This window comes from Typopeltis vanoorti, chromosome 4 (assembly GCF_054136105.1).
Source record: "Typopeltis vanoorti isolate ZY-2024b chromosome 4, IOZ_Tvanoo_1.0, whole genome shotgun sequence".
Taxonomy (NCBI): domain Eukaryota; kingdom Metazoa; phylum Arthropoda; class Arachnida; order Uropygi; family Thelyphonidae; genus Typopeltis; species Typopeltis vanoorti.
Window position 1 is genome coordinate 65,791,739 of NC_143552.1, and position 17,922 is coordinate 65,809,660.

The window sequence follows — 17,922 nt, forward strand, 5'->3', positions numbered from 1 at the left end:
ATCTAACAAAAGAAACAAAAATACAGATATATAAATCAGTAGTTAGACCAATGTTGATGTATTCATATAAAACAAAAATAGAAACATCAAAAAATAAAAAAGATAAATACAACATGTGAAATGAAAACATTAAGAAAAACAGTTAACAAAGCAAAATTTGATAGAGTAAAAAATGAAGAAAATTGACATTCTTTATAAAGAATGTCAATTATAACCCATAAATACATGGATAAAAAAAGAAAAGATTGGAATGGAATCAACATGTTAATAGGATAAATCCAAAGAGAATGGTTAAACTAGCAAGAAACTGGAAACCAAATACAATGCTGTACTTTAATTTCCTACTAAAAAAAAAAAAAGTTGTTAGACCAACAAATGATGTATTGCATTGAAGTATTGGAGCTTAAAGCAAGAAGAAAACAATCTCCAAGGAAGATGACTATTATTATTATTATTATTATTATTATTAAGACAGACCTCCAGGGAGTCAGAGACTCATTGAGGGAGGCCACATACTACACACACCAGCTATTATACTTATTCTTGAATTCATTCACACTTCTTGCACTCGCAGCATCCAATGGCAATCAATTCCAATCATGCACCACCCTATGAGAGAAAAATCTAGCCCTCACCCCTTCTTAGTCATTCATTCTCAGCTTCCAAGGATTTCCTATTGCCCTATTCCCCACCCTCCATAAAATGAAACATTCCAACTGAAATCCTGTATGACCCTTTCAGAAGTTTGTAAGTCTCAATCATATTACCCCCTCCCCCTTTCTCCTGTTTGCTAGTGTCTACAGTCTACAAATTTTCAATCTGTCTTCATAATCAGTATTCCACAATCCTGATATCATTTTTAACACTCTCCTTGTACTCTCTCCAATATATCAGAATCACTCACAACAGAAACCAGGAGACCAGACCTGCACACAATAGTCCAAGTGAGGTCTTATCAAGGCCTTGTAAAGAGGCAAAATGACATCCTTATCTTTACATGTGAACATTCGTTTCAACATTGCTATTACCTTTTGAGTTGTATTTGCAATCTTTGCCACATGGCCCCTGAACTTCAATTTCCTATCTACTAACACTCCAAGATCCTTAGCCTGATCAGTTTCTTCTATCACAATCCCACAGTTATAATACAACATTGGATATCTAATCATGCCGAGGTGAATGACTTTACATTTACTCACATTGAACTGATACCCATTTTCCCATGCTCACAATTCCAGCCTATTCAAATCATTGTGCAAGTACTGCATATCAGCAGCATTCCTGATTACCCTACATATCTTTGCATTATCAGCAAATAGCTGAATGTCACTTGTCAAATCCTTCCCAATATCATTAATATACAGATTGAATAACATTACTACTAAGAAAGTTACATTTGAAACAACAGGCACTATTGAATTTTAGCAAAGAAGATAAAAAAAAGAGGATATTCTAATTTGAAAGTGCTTTGAAATGGTGTGTGTGTGTGTGTGTGTGAACATATGTACAAGTATCACCTTTCAAGAGGAAGGAAGTCAATGGATGTGCAGTTCAGAGTGACATGACTTATGATTGAAAAGAAACTGGAAATTGAATTTCTGTTAAGAAGGGTGTCATTTGTCAGATTGGAAATAAGATTATATATAGTTCTGAATGGGATCTGGATGTTTTGTGGGGTTTGGCTTTTTTTTTTTTTTTCCTGTATGTAATCCTTTTTTCTGTGCTTGACTTTTCATGGATGTTGATTGAATTTAATTTGAAATTGAGAAATACATGGAGTATACAGTAATGTATTCTGTACTAATTCATACATATTTTGAAAAATATGTATGAGTTTTGTTTAAAAACATTCTAAAATTATGGCCTTGGTAGTGCCCCACACATTCACTGCATTCACTCCTTCCAGAGACAACTGGCATTTAGTAGTAGCAACATTTTGTTTAAAAACATTCTAAAATTATGGCCTTGGTAGTGCCCCACACATATACTACTGCATTCACTCCTTCCAGAGACAACTGGCATTTAGTAGTAGCAAGATTATTCATGTCTGGAGCTTCCTAAAGTGTTACTATTAAACTTGATCCAGCATGCTATCTAGAAGCAGGATAGTTTGCAGAATAATGTTTTAAAGTTGTGTTTCTCCAAGATGTCTGCTATAACTCTGAAAAAAAAAAAAAATATCACTCACATTGCATCTGAAGAAATGGGAGAAAAAGTAAACTGGGTCTTTACTCTGAAATCCATCCATGGCTCTTGGGCACATCAAGCTTTCAGTAATCAAAGTAGTGGTGGATGAGTTTACCAGCTAATGAAACTCATCTACCATCTAGTGATGCTCAGTATAACAGTGGCTTGTCTTTTCCTCTGCATTGGGGTGAGGTGGGGGGGAAATTCGATCTCTGCCTACATTAATTCATTCCTTGATAGTTTTCTCTAGTCTTGATGGCTAATGTCTGTTTGCTGAGGAATCTATTTCTTCTTCATTGTATAGAACAAAGGACCATAGAGTAGATATTAGGAAATATTCCTTACAGAAATCTTCAACTCAGTCCTTGATTGACACTTTGCTTTCAGCTCTGCAAGTGAAGAACCTGTCCATTAATCTTATATTGTCTATCCAGTTTATTCTAGGTCTACCTCTTTTTTGAGTTACTAGAATAAGTCCTTCAAGAACTTGCATTAGTAGACCATTTGATCTTCTGATATTACCAAGTTACATAAGTTGTTTCTTTCGAATCTTAGTTAAGATGTTATTTTTGGACTGGTGAAAAAACTCATTTTTTGTCTTACCTTCAAAATTTGTGATGTAATCAATGTATGATATCTTTAGGAGTTATCTATAACATCTCATTTCAGATGCACACAACCTCTGTTTAGGCTTCTTTTACGAGGGGTCTAAGTTTTACTTTATATAGAGGTACTGAAATGACTAGTATGTCAATAAGGTGTAATCTGTCCATAGTGGTTTTAGTTTTTGGAGTGCTGTTGTTGCTTTTAATTTTTGTTTTAATATCCTGTCTTGATTTGCCATCTTTGTTAAAAGTATTGCCTAGGTTTTTTAATTGATCAACTTCTTTTATGGATATATCCTCAAGTAGGATTTTTTCAGTTTCTGTTACAGCATTTCCTTGTCGGTCAGAAGCACAGATATTTGTCATTGTTTTTGAGTTTTTTTAAGAGTATAAACCAATTTTGTGGTGATTTCCTGAAGATCTGATTTGTTTTCTGCTAGAAGATTCGATCTTCTTCAGGGCTTCATTTACAACATATTTGAGCAAGCAGTTAAATAATATTTGGTGATAATTTGCATTCCCTTCTCATTCTACACTCCACTGGGAAAAGAGTGCTATAATTCCCCTTGATTTCAACCATTATTTCAGAAGATGAGTTGTGTTATTTTGTTGTCTGTTCTATAATGTTCCAGTTTTCCAGAAGGCATCATGCTGAATAGAATCAAAGACTTTCTGTAAGTCAATAAAATTATGGCACATTATTATGTTCTGCATATTTTTCCTCCAATGATATGGAACATAAATATGTTGTCAATTGTACTCCTGTTCTTTCTAAAACCAGCTGGGAAGTCTGAAAAATGGAATTCATTTTTGCTTCAATATGTGAGAGTAAGATGCCCAACTAAATATATTATTTGGTTGGACATTATTATTATTATTAAAGCAAAAATATTTTGCTTGGGTGGCTGACGAGGCTTACTGTCCTAAAATTATTGCACTTTTTGCTGTTTCCTTTTTTGGATAACACAGATCTCAAGGTTCCACACCTGCTGGCAAGTTTTGCGGAGCCCGCTAACAATAGGTTCTCTCTCCCCCCTCTTTAAGCAGTTCTGTTGAAATATTGTCAATTCCTGCTGTTTTTCCTGATTTTGAATGCTCCAGAAGATGACCTTGAAAGATGACCTTCAGTATGTCTACATCATGAATGTAGACATACTGAAGGAGTTTGTAGCACAGTTATGATCTTTGTGTATGATGGTCTATACAAATTGACCCCCCCCACCCCCACACAATGTCTTTTCACTCCATGGGGGTTTAGTGTTAATAATAATATAAAATCAGACCCACATTTATCCACATTATCATGAAATCCAGGTGACCAAATCTGACCAACCATATGAGGCACCAGGCCTTATACAATGAAACTATAACCACTTTATTTCTACAAGTAGAGGTTCTCCATATCATAGCATAATCTGATGTGATGACTTCACAACTTGTGCATTGTGACTCTGAATTTCAGGTTTCTTCCAAATATCCCCATTAATTGGATACTCTGCATACGAAATGTCAAAAACTTACACTTAGCAACATTAAACTGATAGTTCACTTGCCAACTCATACAATCTATTCAAGTCCTCTTGTAAGATTACAACTTCTTACAAGCTTTGCAACATTAAACTGATAGGTCACTTGCCAACTCATACAATCTATTCAAGTCCTCTTGTAAGATTACAACATCTGCTACACTCCTTGTCATTCTAACAAGTTTTGCAATATCTCATTGTATATCTCTAGTTAAACCACTCCAGTGTAATTCATGTACAAGTGATTTGTCCATTTGAGTTGATTTTATCACCATGTACCCTGTATGTATATTCCTTCAGACTCAACTACTCCCTCCCTCCCCAACCCCCTGCATCCCAGGTCATCCCATTCCTGTGCTAATCACACACACAATTTCACTATTGCTTGCAACATCTGCCCTCTTTATGCCATGTCTGGAGTTTTCCTCTGAACTCCACTCTTCTTTCATTTCCCTATCCATCTTGCACACCTCTCTACTCTCACAATACTACTCTTTCCATTAACAAGCACTTGTCTCACCTGTTCCACTCTCCTGATTTTTCACTTCAGCTGTTATTTCCTCTGATTTCTTGCTGATTGAACAAATCCATCCTGAACATTTGCAAAGTCCCTTCTCACACAGCTCTTTCAACTTACCATTCATGATTCTTGCTCTCTGTCTCAGCTCATCCAGAGTGATATGCTAGAATGTTATCTTTTACTCTACTCACTAACTGCTACTCACCCTCATGTTCTTCTTATGTCCAACCAAATCACTTGTTTCCACATCCACCACTAATTCCCTTGCTCATTTACTTCTCATATCCAAAGCATCAAGTAACTTGCTCAACCTCAAGCTTTGTGGGTCCTCCTTATACCACTTTTTGATATCTGTCAGTCAGCCATCCTCTTATCCACACTAATATTTTATAATTGGGATTGGTGTCAAGGCTAGCTGGTGAACGGTCGTGCTATCGGAGAGCTCCTGAGAGATTTGTGTTTTTTGTTGATTTATTGGTGTTTTGGATTCAATTTAATGGACTTAAGTGTTTAATTTTGGTATATTATAGCTTTATTAACGTGGTTAGTGTACTAAAGTGTTTTATAACATAATCTATGTCGGAAGTCGCCGCTAGATGAATTCGTAATGAGTAGTGTTCGTGCAAGCTCCAGATAAGATAAGTATCATTTTCAGTTATCGATACAAATTACTTAATATTGTGTAGTTTTGTTTTATTTGCCTTGCGTATTTTAGTGCGTCTATTTTTGGTGTGTTATAACGTTTAATTTGACAAAACACGTTACAGATAAATATGGCACCTGTGCATAGGAAAATGGCGGCCAGTAATGAAGGTTCGCCATCGTTATCAAAGAACGGTAGCATAAAAGAAATGAGTCAGTGTACTAGCTGTGAAATGTACGCTTTGCGGAGTGCGGTCGGAGTGTGGTTAGATGATGATAAAGGATTGAATGTGTGTAGAAAATGTAGGGAGAATGCGGAATTGAAGTGTATTTCGGATCGAGAGTGTGATATTTTTGTCAACCTTCAAAATGAAGGAAATAGGGATATGACAAGAAACGGCAAAGTTGTACATGAAAATTGTGAGAGTGTGAATGATAGTATAAATGGTTTCTCAGAGAACAAAAAAGATGAGATAGATGCATTGAGTGAGATCGCGTTGTTGAATAGTGCGATAGAAAGAGCAAAACAGCAGCTAGAGTGCATGAACAAAAGTAGACTGAATGAACCAACCAATAATAAAAGGTATGACAGGAAAAATAGACGTATGAATGTGAACATGAACAAAATGAAGGATAGAGTGCTGTATGGAGACTCGTTAGTACGAGGTGTGTTAGTAGAGGATTTGACAAAATCGTACCAACCTGGTGCGACCATAAAGGACGTAACTGCGTCTATTAGAGAGCAAAAGGAAAGGGTGAAAGAAATGATTGTTGTGGCAGGTACGAATGATTTGAAAGGAGATAAAATGGAAATGATAGAAGACCTGAATGAATTGTTTGAGGTAGCAAAAGAAAAGAGTGAGAGAGTTAGAATGATTAGTCTTTTGCCACGGTATGACAGTGAAATGTTTAAAAGGAGGGCTATAATTGCAAATGACTTTATACGTGGGTTATGTATGACGAGTGGTGTGGAATTTGTGGATGTGTGGAGTGAGTTTGATGGGCGAAAGGATCTATATAAGATGGATGGCTTGCATTTGAATGGTTACGGTGTAAGAAGACTTGAGAAAGTGTTGCTGAATGTAGTGGATGTGCAAATTCAGGGAAACTAGATTTGTTAGGGGGGGTGGGTAGAGATACAGTCCTTATGGAGGCAGTTGAATGTAAGAATGAATATAATATGCCAGAGCAAATAAGGACAACAAATCAGAGTGGGATAGTTAATATAAGGCATCAAGGTAGGGTTGGGGCTGATGGGGGTCTTAAATTCATGTACACTAATACTAGGAGTATTAGGAACAAGAAGGAAGAGTTTTTGGCCATGGTTGGCACTTCCAGACCACAGGTTATAGGTATTAGTGAAACATGGCTGACTGTAGATGATATAACTAGTGGGATTGAATGTGATGGGTATAGTGTGTTCAGGAATGACAGAGAGAATAAAATGGGGGGAGGAGTATTGTTGATGATAGCTGATGAGCTCCAGCCAAGGAGAATAGAAGTTGAATTGCAGGATAGAGAAAAGAGCACATTTGAGGCCATTTGGTGTGAGATTGTGGCTAGCAGAACTAAATATACAATTGGGTGCTGCTATAGACCAGGTGATGGAAAAGATGGTGGTGACAGTATGCACAAGCAAATAGAAGAAATGGGTGGAAGGAGGGTGATTATTATGGGAGATTTCAACTATGGTCGCATTGATTGGAGTGAGGAGAGGACACACGGGAGGAAGGAACTGGATTTTATGCGGTTATTAAGGGATAACTATCTGCGACAGCATGTAATGGAAAATACTAGGGGTCAGAGAGTGCTTGACCTAGTAATTACATCTGAGGATGTGGCTGTAACAAATATGACCACATTGCCACCAGTCGGTGAGAGTGATCATAGGCTCTTAACTTGGGAGGTGGCTAAAGGTGTAGAATTTTCAAATAAGACAGGGTACATGTGGAATTATCGGGCAGGAAAGTATGACAAGCTTAGGAGTTTGATTGGTTCAGTGCCATGGCATGTACAACTGCAAGGACTAGAAGTTGATAGTGCATGGGAGGTAGTTAAGAAGTGCTTGCATGAAGCAATGGCTGACTGTATACCTAGAGTCCGAATAATAAATCAAGTAGGGGTTAAATGGATGAATAACACCATTAAGCTTGAGTTGCAAAAAAAGAAACAACTATGGAGGGTGACCGGCAGGCACATGAACGGTATAAAGCGCAGGCCAGAAGGGTGACGAGTGTGGTAAGAAAAGCAAAAAAGGATTACGAAAGAACATTGGCCAAGCAGGCTAAAGAGAATCGTAAACAGTTTTTTAGATATGTAGCAAGTAAAAGGAAAAATGTACATGGCAGATTGATTTTAAAGAATGCCGATGGTAGGGAGGTAACTGAATCAGTTGAGATAGTTGAGTTACTGAGTGAGCACTTTGCAAAAGTATATCATCCAGGTGGTGACATTGCAGAAACGAATAAACCAGTAGATTATACGGGAATTGTGGTTAATGAAGTGGAGGTGAGTAGTCTATTGCATAACCTCAATGTCAATACATCTGTGGGATTGGATGGTATACCAGCTCGTGTTGTACGAGAAGCAGCTAAAGAATTGTCAGTACCCTTAACCATTTTGTTTAATTTGAGTCTCGGGTCTGGGTTAGTCCCGAGCGGGTGGAAAGAGGGGAAAATAGTTCCACTGCATAAAGGTGGTTCCAAGACTGCTGTTGTAAATTACCGACCGATTAGCATATCAGGAATCATTGTCAAGGTCTTAGAGAAAATAGTTAAAAGGAAAATACAAGATTGGATTGAAGAAAATGGGATACTGTATCGGGGACAGCATGGTTTTGTGAAGGGTAGGTCATGCCTCAGTAACTTGCTCACGTATTATAACACAGTGACGGCTGAACTGGACAAGGGTAATGGGTTTACGGTGATTCTACTGGACCTTGCCAAAGCCTTTGACAGGATTCCACATGGAATTCTAATCAGTAAATTGCAGCATATGGGAATGGACATAGGGTTGGTGAGATGGATAGGAGGGTGGTTGACAGAGAGATATCAGAGAGTGGTTTACTCGGGAGTAGAGTCCACAAGACGGCCTGTGACTAGTGGTGTGCCACAAGGATCTGTTCTTGGACCACTGCTGTTTAATTTGTTCATAAATGATATAGGAAATGATCTGAGAGGAACAGTTCATTTGTTTGCGGATGATGCGAAGTTGGGTAGGGCAATAGTGAATGCAGATGACGTCAAAATTTTGCAGGATGATTTGGATAGATTGGAGGTCTGCATGAACGGTATAAAGCGCAGGCCAGAAGGGTGACGAGTGTGGTAAGAAAAGCAAAAAAGGATTACGAAAGAACATTGGCCAAGCAGGCTAAAGAGAATCGTAAACAGTTTTTTAGATATGTAGCAAGTAAAAGGAAAAATGTACATGGCAGATTGATTTTAAAGAATGCCGATGGTAGGGAGGTAACTGAATCAGTTGAGATAGTTGAGTTACTGAGTGAGCACTTTGCAAAAGTATATCATCCAGGTGGTGACATTGCAGAAACGAATAAACCAGTAGATTATACGGGAATTGTGGTTAATGAAGTGGAGGTGAGTAGTCTATTGCATAACCTCAATGTCAATACATCTGTGGGATTGGATGGTATACCAGCTCGTGTTGTACGAGAAGCAGCTAAAGAATTGTCAGTACCCTTAACCATTTTGTTTAATTTGAGTCTCGGGTCTGGGTTAGTCCCGAGCGGGTGGAAAGAGGGGAAAATAGTTCCACTGCATAAAGGTGGTTCCAAGACTGCTGTTGTAAATTACCGACCGATTAGCATATCAGGAATCATTGTCAAGGTCTTAGAGAAAATAGTTAAAAGGAAAATACAAGATTGGATTGAAGAAAATGGGATACTGTATCGGGGACAGCATGGTTTTGTGAAGGGTAGGTCATGCCTCAGTAACTTGCTCACGTATTATAACACAGTGACGGCTGAACTGGACAAGGGTAATGGGTTTACGGTGATTCTACTGGACCTTGCCAAAGCCTTTGACAGGATTCCACATGGAATTCTAATCAGTAAATTGCAGCATATGGGAATGGACATAGGGTTGGTGAGATGGATAGGAGGGTGGTTGACAGAGAGATATCAGAGAGTGGTTTACTCGGGAGTAGAGTCCACAAGACGGCCTGTGACTAGTGGTGTGCCACAAGGATCTGTTCTTGGACCACTGCTGTTTAATTTGTTCATAAATGATATAGGAAATGATCTGAGAGGAACAGTTCATTTGTTTGCGGATGATGCGAAGTTGGGTAGGGCAATAGTGAATGCAGATGACGTCAAAATTTTGCAGGATGATTTGGATAGATTGGAGGTCTGGGCTAAGGAGAATGGATGTCAGTTTAATGTGGCAAAATGTAAGGTTATGCATTTTGGGGTGAAAAGATTGGCGGCAGTTTACTGCATTGGTGGAACCCTGCTCCAGGAAATTGATGAGGCACGAGATTTAGGAGTGTTGGTGGATAAGGAATTGAAATTTAGGGGACACATTGCAAAAGTGACCAAAACAGCTCATCAAATCACTTGGTTGCTGAAGAATACGTTGACAAGCAGAGACAAGCAGGTTATTGTTCCTCTCTATCGAGCCTTGATAAGACCCCATCTAGACTACTGTGCTCAGATTTGGTCACCTAGGTTTCTTCTTGATGGGGAGGATGTGGAGAGGATCCAGAGGCGAGTGACCAAGATGATAGCAGGTCTGTGGAATGAACCGTATGAGAACAGGTTGAGGATTTGTGGGTTGCAAAAATTGGTTGATAGGCGGAGGAGGGGAGATATGATTGAGACATTCAAATTACTGAAGGGTTTCTATAAAATTAATTCAGAAGATATTTTTGAGAACAGGGCTGGTTGTGGGAGGACTAGGGGACATCCATGGAAACTGGGCAAAAGTGTGGTTAGTAAAGGTGTTAGAGCTGGGTTCTTTACTTTTAGAGTAGTGAATGAGTGGAATGCGCTCCCTGAGTCTGTAGTGGATGCTGTGACAGTGAATGAGTTTAAGGCAAGGTATGATAGATACTGTATGAATATCAGATAGTTGTGATGAATATGATTGGGGCCTCCCTCGATGAGTCTAATGACTCCCTGGAGTTGCCCGTAATAATAGTAATAGTAATAATAATAATAATCTAATCCCATATTCTCCAATTTATGCAACAGTATTCCAATCATTCTATTCTGTCAAAAGCGTTAGCAAAATCCAAAAGTATCATGGTGTATCCATTCCCCTTGTCTAGTTCATTGGTAATAGTATTATAGAATGGGAGCAAGTTCCTAAAACATAACATTCCCTTAGTAAACCCATGTTCTTCATTTCAAAGTAGAGATTCGCTGTCAATCTATTTCTGAATTCGAGCCCTAACTGACTTTTCCAAAATCTTCACACCACCACCACTCCTGAGATACTGATTGGTTGATGGTTGCATACATGGGATTACTTACATTCTTTCTACTCCTGTGAAATCTCCCCTGTTTTGAAACTCAAATTATACAGACTGGTCAAACGAATAGCCAGTTCAGCTGAACACTCTGCACCCTTGCTGATATCCCATCAGTCCCTATGTATAGTGGAGTGTTTTACAGATCTAATAGATCACTTGCTAGTGATGATGAAATGCATTGTTGCTTAAAAGATACTCTTGCCATGAGAGGTACCTTCAGTTAAAATGAAAAAACAAAAAGGATAGGTATTTATTTATGGCCATATATTTCAGCCGAACATTACAGGCCATCATCAGTGGTGGCATTAGTTATTACAAAGTAGAATGTGAACAGTTGATCGATTTGAAAAAATAAGTTCATTACTTCCGTTTATCAAAAGCCTACTTTAACTGACTGCTACATTCAATAACATTGAGCTCACTATTCATCACAGAAGACTGGAATTATAAAAATTTTCTTGCAACATTCTCATACAATTTCTTCTGCACCTCAACTATTACAGCAGGAAATCTTAAACATCAAATGATATATGAAACTCAATGGCTTCTTAGAAAGGATCATTCAACATCTTTTTAATTCCTATAATCCTAGCTCCAATAACAAGGTAACAATATGTTGAGTTTCAATTCCTTACATTTCTGGCATCTCAGAACCGTTTTCCAGAATTCTTAATAAATACAATTTAGGTGCTAATTTTCTTACTATCAACAAATTATCAGCATAAAATAAATTTAGTTTAATCCTTTATCCAAGTGTGAGCAAACAAAGTTTGCGCCTGACAAAATTATCAGCATGTTTTCCATCTTCAAAAACTAAGCAGTCTCCTCTAGCTCTCTCTCTGGTATCTTCCAAGTTCCTTATCATTATTCTTACTTTGAACAAAATGGATGCTCTTAAAAAAGAGAATACAAGAACACCAATCTTACATTAGCAATACTAAATCTGAAAAATCTAGCTTGGCACAGCATGGTTTGTATCTATTCCATAAAGTAAACATGTTTCAGACCATAGAACGTTCTGAATCAGCCTTACTTCATCAGTGTCAGTATAAATTTGAATGCTTGTTTAAAGAAAGCACTGATGCCTTACTTCACTGTTCTAACTTAAACTGAAACAAGTGCATCTCTCTACCTAAGATGTGGAAAAGTTTTATTTTAATCACACATCTATAATTTTTTTTTTTTTTTACAGTTAATGAATTATCAATATTGCAATATTTCCTCTGTTATACCATTGCATCGTTTTATGTATAACATCATGCGGCTCTTTCTTTTTCAAATCAAACCATTGTTCCCATTCTACTTTTTAATTCACAATTGTCTCCACTGATGATGGCCTGTAATATTATGATAGCCTGAAATATATGGCCTTAAATAAATAATATTACTTATTCCTTGTGTTTTTTGTGTTACTTGAAGAAAACAAAATGCATTACCAAATAAACACTATGGATTTTAAATGAGTAATCATTGCAAGTGACTTTAATTATTCAGAGGTTGATGGGGTTGTGTTGAAATCTGATGAGAAGAATGAAACTGAATCTATTAGCTGTTGCGAGACAACTTCCTTAAGCAGCATGTGACAGAAAAAACTTGAAGTTAAGGATTCTTATATTTGATTATAGTGTCAGGGAGGGTTTCGCTTAAAGATGCAACTGTTCTGTCTTTTACATGCCAAATGGCAAAGCAGAAAATTATGATTAACTGAGGAGTATGCTGGGTTTCCTCTTTTGGTATTAATTGTGAGATGGAAAGGATGTCAGCAATGTGCTACAAGCATTTAAATGTGCACTCCTATTAAGCAAGAGATTCTTCAGAAAAGATGACTTGACAGGAAACCATGTTCATAAGGACGATGTCAGTTATGAAAATTATAAGGTACAGACCAGAATAGTTATAACTATTGTACAAAAAATTAAATGTGTGAAAAGAAACTGACTACAAACTAAAGGCAACCAAAAATAATTCTATTTATATTGCAAGTAAAAGAAAGAATGAATAAGAAAGAAGAATTCTCGTAAATGTGGATGGTATGTGGGTGGCAGATGCAGAATAGATTGTTCAACTAATGAGTGCCCATTTTGCTACAAGCAAAACCAGTGTATACAATGTGTAGCTCAATACATCAATCTCTACACTGAATGAAGAATCTCAGGTGTATGAGAAACAGGTATTAGAAATGTTGTATAAACTGAAAATGAATTTGACTATAGGGACTAGTCAAATCGGACCTAGCTGTATAATCTGAGTCTAAGCACAGGGCAGAAACAATTTGCATGAAGGTGGTGCAAAGACTGATGTGTCTAATTATTGATCTATCAGTATCTCTGGAATAGTAGTGAAGATTTTGGAAAAGTTGGTAAGAGGTTGGATACAGAAATGGGTTGGCAGAATCTAGAATTTGCAATGACCAGTATGAGTTTACTAAGGGAAGGTCATGTTTGAGTAACTTGCTCACAATTTATAATAATGTTACAGTTCAGTTAGACAAGGGATACACGATAATACTATTAGAATTTGCTACAACTTTAGGCAGAATACAGCATAGAAGCTATTGCATCTATTGCAGGATAATATGGTATTGAATTATAAACTTCTAATTTGGATGGATGGATGGCTGAACAGATATCAAAAAGGGGTGTATGGGGGATGTGAGTCTGCAAAATTTAAGGCAATGAGTGATGTATCCCAGGGATCAGTTCTTGGTCCATTGTTATTCAGTCTTCTTTACATTAATGACATTGGAAGGATTTAACAAGAGACATTCAGCTGTTTGCTGCTGATGATGTGTTATATTGGACTGTGCTAGAAAAAAAACCCAGTCGGGCTAGAGTTCTCGGAGTTTTAGTAGATAGGAAGTTTGTAGTTCAAAGGTCATATAGTAAAGATTGCAATTAAAGTCAGAGGATGATTGAAATCACAGAAACCTTGAAATATAAGGATAGAGAAGCCATTTTGTCTCTTTTACCAAGTCTTGATATAATCTCACTTGGATTATTGTGTCCTTTTTTCTAGTTTCCATGGAGATACTGATAGAGTGAAGAGAGAGAGAGAGAGAGCAAAAGAGAGTATTAAGGATGATATTGGGATTATGGTATACAGGTTATGAAGACTGAGAATTTGTGAACTGTAGTCACTAGGTTATATTGTGAATGGCATTGTAATTTAGCACTTAATAAAATTTGTGATTTTTTTATCTGTTTTTGTGTTTTTTCATTAGAAAATGAGAGTTTTATAGTATATTAGATTAGATTTCATGTGTTTAGAGTATTTAGTGTCTTTATAACATATTTTTATTCTAATATTTTAATATTATATAGAGCTGTAAAATGGCTCCAAAAACGCAGAAGAAATGAAACAGTAACAAGAACGGCCAAGTAGAGAACAAGAAGGTATTCTTCACTGACGATAATATTAGAGGATATTGAAAATAATTTAACCTCTGAAATTGCTAGGCTAAAGCGGGTTATTAGACAGAGAACTACAGAAAGTCGAGCAGCATTTAGAGGAACACAGGGAGAATAAAAAAGTTCAGCAACAAAATGGAAAACAAAGAACAGAATCAGGTAAGTTAGTGCATAAAAGCAAAAATCTGGTCAGTAAAATTGATTAGGAAAAGAAGGATATAATTTGGTATGGTGACTGTATCATAAAACAAGGCATTGATAAGCGGGTTATAATATCAAGTTTTCCCGGTGCATAAATTAAAAGGACAACAAAAGCAATTCAAAAACAGAAAAGTAAACTAAATCGTAATTGCAGTAGGCACTAACGACTTAACTAGCAATAAGTTCAGTGTGAGATAGGACATGAAAGGGTTGTTGGAAGAGGCAAAAGTGAAGAGTGAGAAAGTGAAAATAGTAAGTATATTACATCAATATGATAAAACTGAATTAAGAAGAAGGGCTATGATGGCAAATGATTCTGTGCATTGGCTGTGTAGAAGAAATGGATGCAAGTTTTTGGATGTGTGGAGGGGGAAGATTGGATTTGTATAAGAGGGACGGCCTACGCTTGAATTCATTTGGCATCAAGAGTCTTGAAAAACTATTAATTTGCATAACACAGAGAGTCAGGGAAACTGAATTCTGATGGGAGAAATCATGAGAATCTGTGTGTACGAGCAACAATGTTAAGTAGCTGTGTTAATGATGGAAGGATTATTATTGTGATATTAAATGATTATGAAGAGAGAGAGAGAGAGAGAGAGAATGATTCTATGTTTATCCAGTTCGGACCTATCATGCATTTGTAACAATGTCAGCATAAGTAAGGAAGTACACAGTCAGTAAGGAACAGTCAGACCTCTGACTGTAATGCTAGTAATAAATTTTCATATTGCAGTGAGTTTGAAGCCATCTGGTGTGAGGTGGAGTCAAACAAGATTAACACATTCGCTGCCACTTTCCTCGGGCATAGTTTGTTACCACATGCCAAGCAATTTCACTTCTTCAAGGTCAGTACGAGTAACTTCGTTGCCGACGGTAATCGACATACGAGTATATTCATAGTTGGCTTGTGAGGCTCATATACCAACTATGAGTATACACACTTTTGCTGCTACGCTCCACACACCAAGCACTTTCGCTTCTTCAAGGTCAGTACGAGTAATCTCATTGCCGGCGGTAATCGACATATGAGTATATTCGTAGTTGACTTGTGAGGCTCATATACCAATTACGAGTATACTTGTAGTTGGCAGTGAATGTGTTAAATACACAGTGAAGTGTTGTTACAAACCTGCTGGATCAATTGCTAATGGCAAAGAAATGCATCACCAAATAAATACGATAGGTGCAAAAAGAGTAATCATAATGGGAGACTTTAATTATCCAAATTAATTTATTTATTGAGCTGAAGTGAGACAATTTCCTCAAGCAACATGTGATAAAAGGAACTCAAGGTTAAAGAGTGTTAGATCTGATTATAGTGTCATAGTGGGTTTCAGTTAAAGACATAACTATTCTGCCTCCGGTTGGCGACAGCGATCACACAGTACTCACATTGGAAGCAGCTAAGTTTATGAATGTTCTGTTTAGAAAAGGTTACATTCTGAACTACAAAGTAAGAAATTATGACCGACTGAGAAGTATGCTTGTTTTTGTGCCTTGGTATCAGTTATTGGATGGGAAGGGTATTCACAGTGTGTGTGGGAAGTATTTAAAAAATACTTAAATGATGCGATATCAAAATGTGTCCCTAGAGTTCGAAGAATAAATAGAGTAGGAGTGGGATGGATGTGTAATCTAACTAAGCAAGAGATTTGCAAGAAAAAGATGATGTGGAAGGAATATCGTGTGCATAAGGATGAAGTCAGTTATAGTAATTATAAGCAGCAAGTCAGAAGAGTCACAAGTATTGTATGGAAAGCAAAGTCTGAGTATTAAAAGAAACTGGCTCTGTAAGTTAAAGACAACCCAAAAGAATTCTGTCATTATTATTATTATTATTATTATTATTTGACACCTCCAGGGAGTCCAAAGACTCATCGAGGGAGAGTGTGCCAACAGCATCGAGCGATTGGTGTTGGCACACATCCTCTTCCAACTACTAACCATGCTCAAACTTACTTAACTGAGCCATTAGTAGCAGAGGCTCTACCAATCGATCAACCTTTGCCAGCATGCTGCAAGTACAAGAACAAATGGAATTTGAAAGAATAACTGTACTGAATGCAGATGGTATGCGGGTGACTGATGCAGATGTGATTGTTTTCTGCTATTGAGAAGCCATTTTGCTAAAAGCTATCGACCTGGTATATGCAACATTGAACTGACCGTTACCTCTTTATCATATGAGGAAACTCATGTTGATGAGGAAGTACTACAGCTGTTGCACAAACTGAATTGGAATTCTGCAATAGGAACTGATGGGATATCAGCATGGATGCTAAAAGCATGCTCAGCTAAACTGGCTTTTCCTGACCAATCTATATAATTTGAGTCTCTGAACAGGGAAGATTCCACAGGAGTGGAAAGAATGCATGGTAATCCCATTGCACAAGGGTAGTGCAGAGACTGATATATCCAATATCGACCAATCAGTATCTCAGAAGATTTAAGATATTGGAAAGGTTGGTTTGGACTCACATTCAGAAATGGATTGACAGCGAATCTCTACTTTGCAATGAACAGCATGGGTTTACTAAGGGAAGGTTATGTTTTAGCAACTTGCTCCCATTCTATAATAATATTACCATTGAACTAGACAATGGGAATGGATACACCATGATACTTTTGGGATTTTGCTTAGGCTTTTGACAGAATACAGCATGGAATACTGTTGCATAAATTGGAGAATATGGGATTGGATTATAAACTATTGGCATGGATAAGAGGATGGCTGACTGACAGATATCAAAAAGTGGTATATGGGGAGGGAATGGATATGCAAGATTCAAGGTAAACAGTACTGTACCTCAAGGATCAGTCCTTAGTCCATTGTTATTCTGTATATTAATGACATTAATATACAGAGAGATTAATGTATAACAAAGATTGTAAATACAACTCAGAGAATAGAACATGTGAAGATAAGAAAGTCATTTTGCATCTGTAGAAGGCCTTGATAAGACCTCATTTGGACTATTGCATGCAGATCTGGTCTCCTGATTTCATTGGTGATTCTGATACGGTGGAGAGTGTCAAAAAGTCAAAAATGATATCAGGATTGTGTTATACTGATTATTATTATTATTATTCATGACACCTCCAAGGAGTCCGAAGACTCATCGCCGGAGGACATCTATTGTACAACTCTCCGTCTCCACCACTATACCAATCCTCTACTACCAATCATCAATATCAGTGCCGTCTACTGCCTACCACCACCACAGCTAGTATTTTTTGTCTGTAAATTGCGTGTGTTCTGAAGAGCCGATTTGTCTGTATGTGGGAATAAAAAACCAGAGTTTCCATGAGAAAAACCCTGCTTCCTCCATATGAGATCGGCTTAC

At 37.3% G+C, this 17,922-nt stretch overlaps 1 protein-coding gene across 5 annotated transcripts in view; it reads left to right on the top strand.

The window, feature by feature from the left end:
- Gale (UDP-galactose 4'-epimerase) overlaps positions 1 to 17,922 on the top strand; it is a 241,401-nt gene that overhangs the window by 116,454 nt on the left and 107,025 nt on the right. The gene's annotated exons all lie outside the window — the stretch shown is intronic.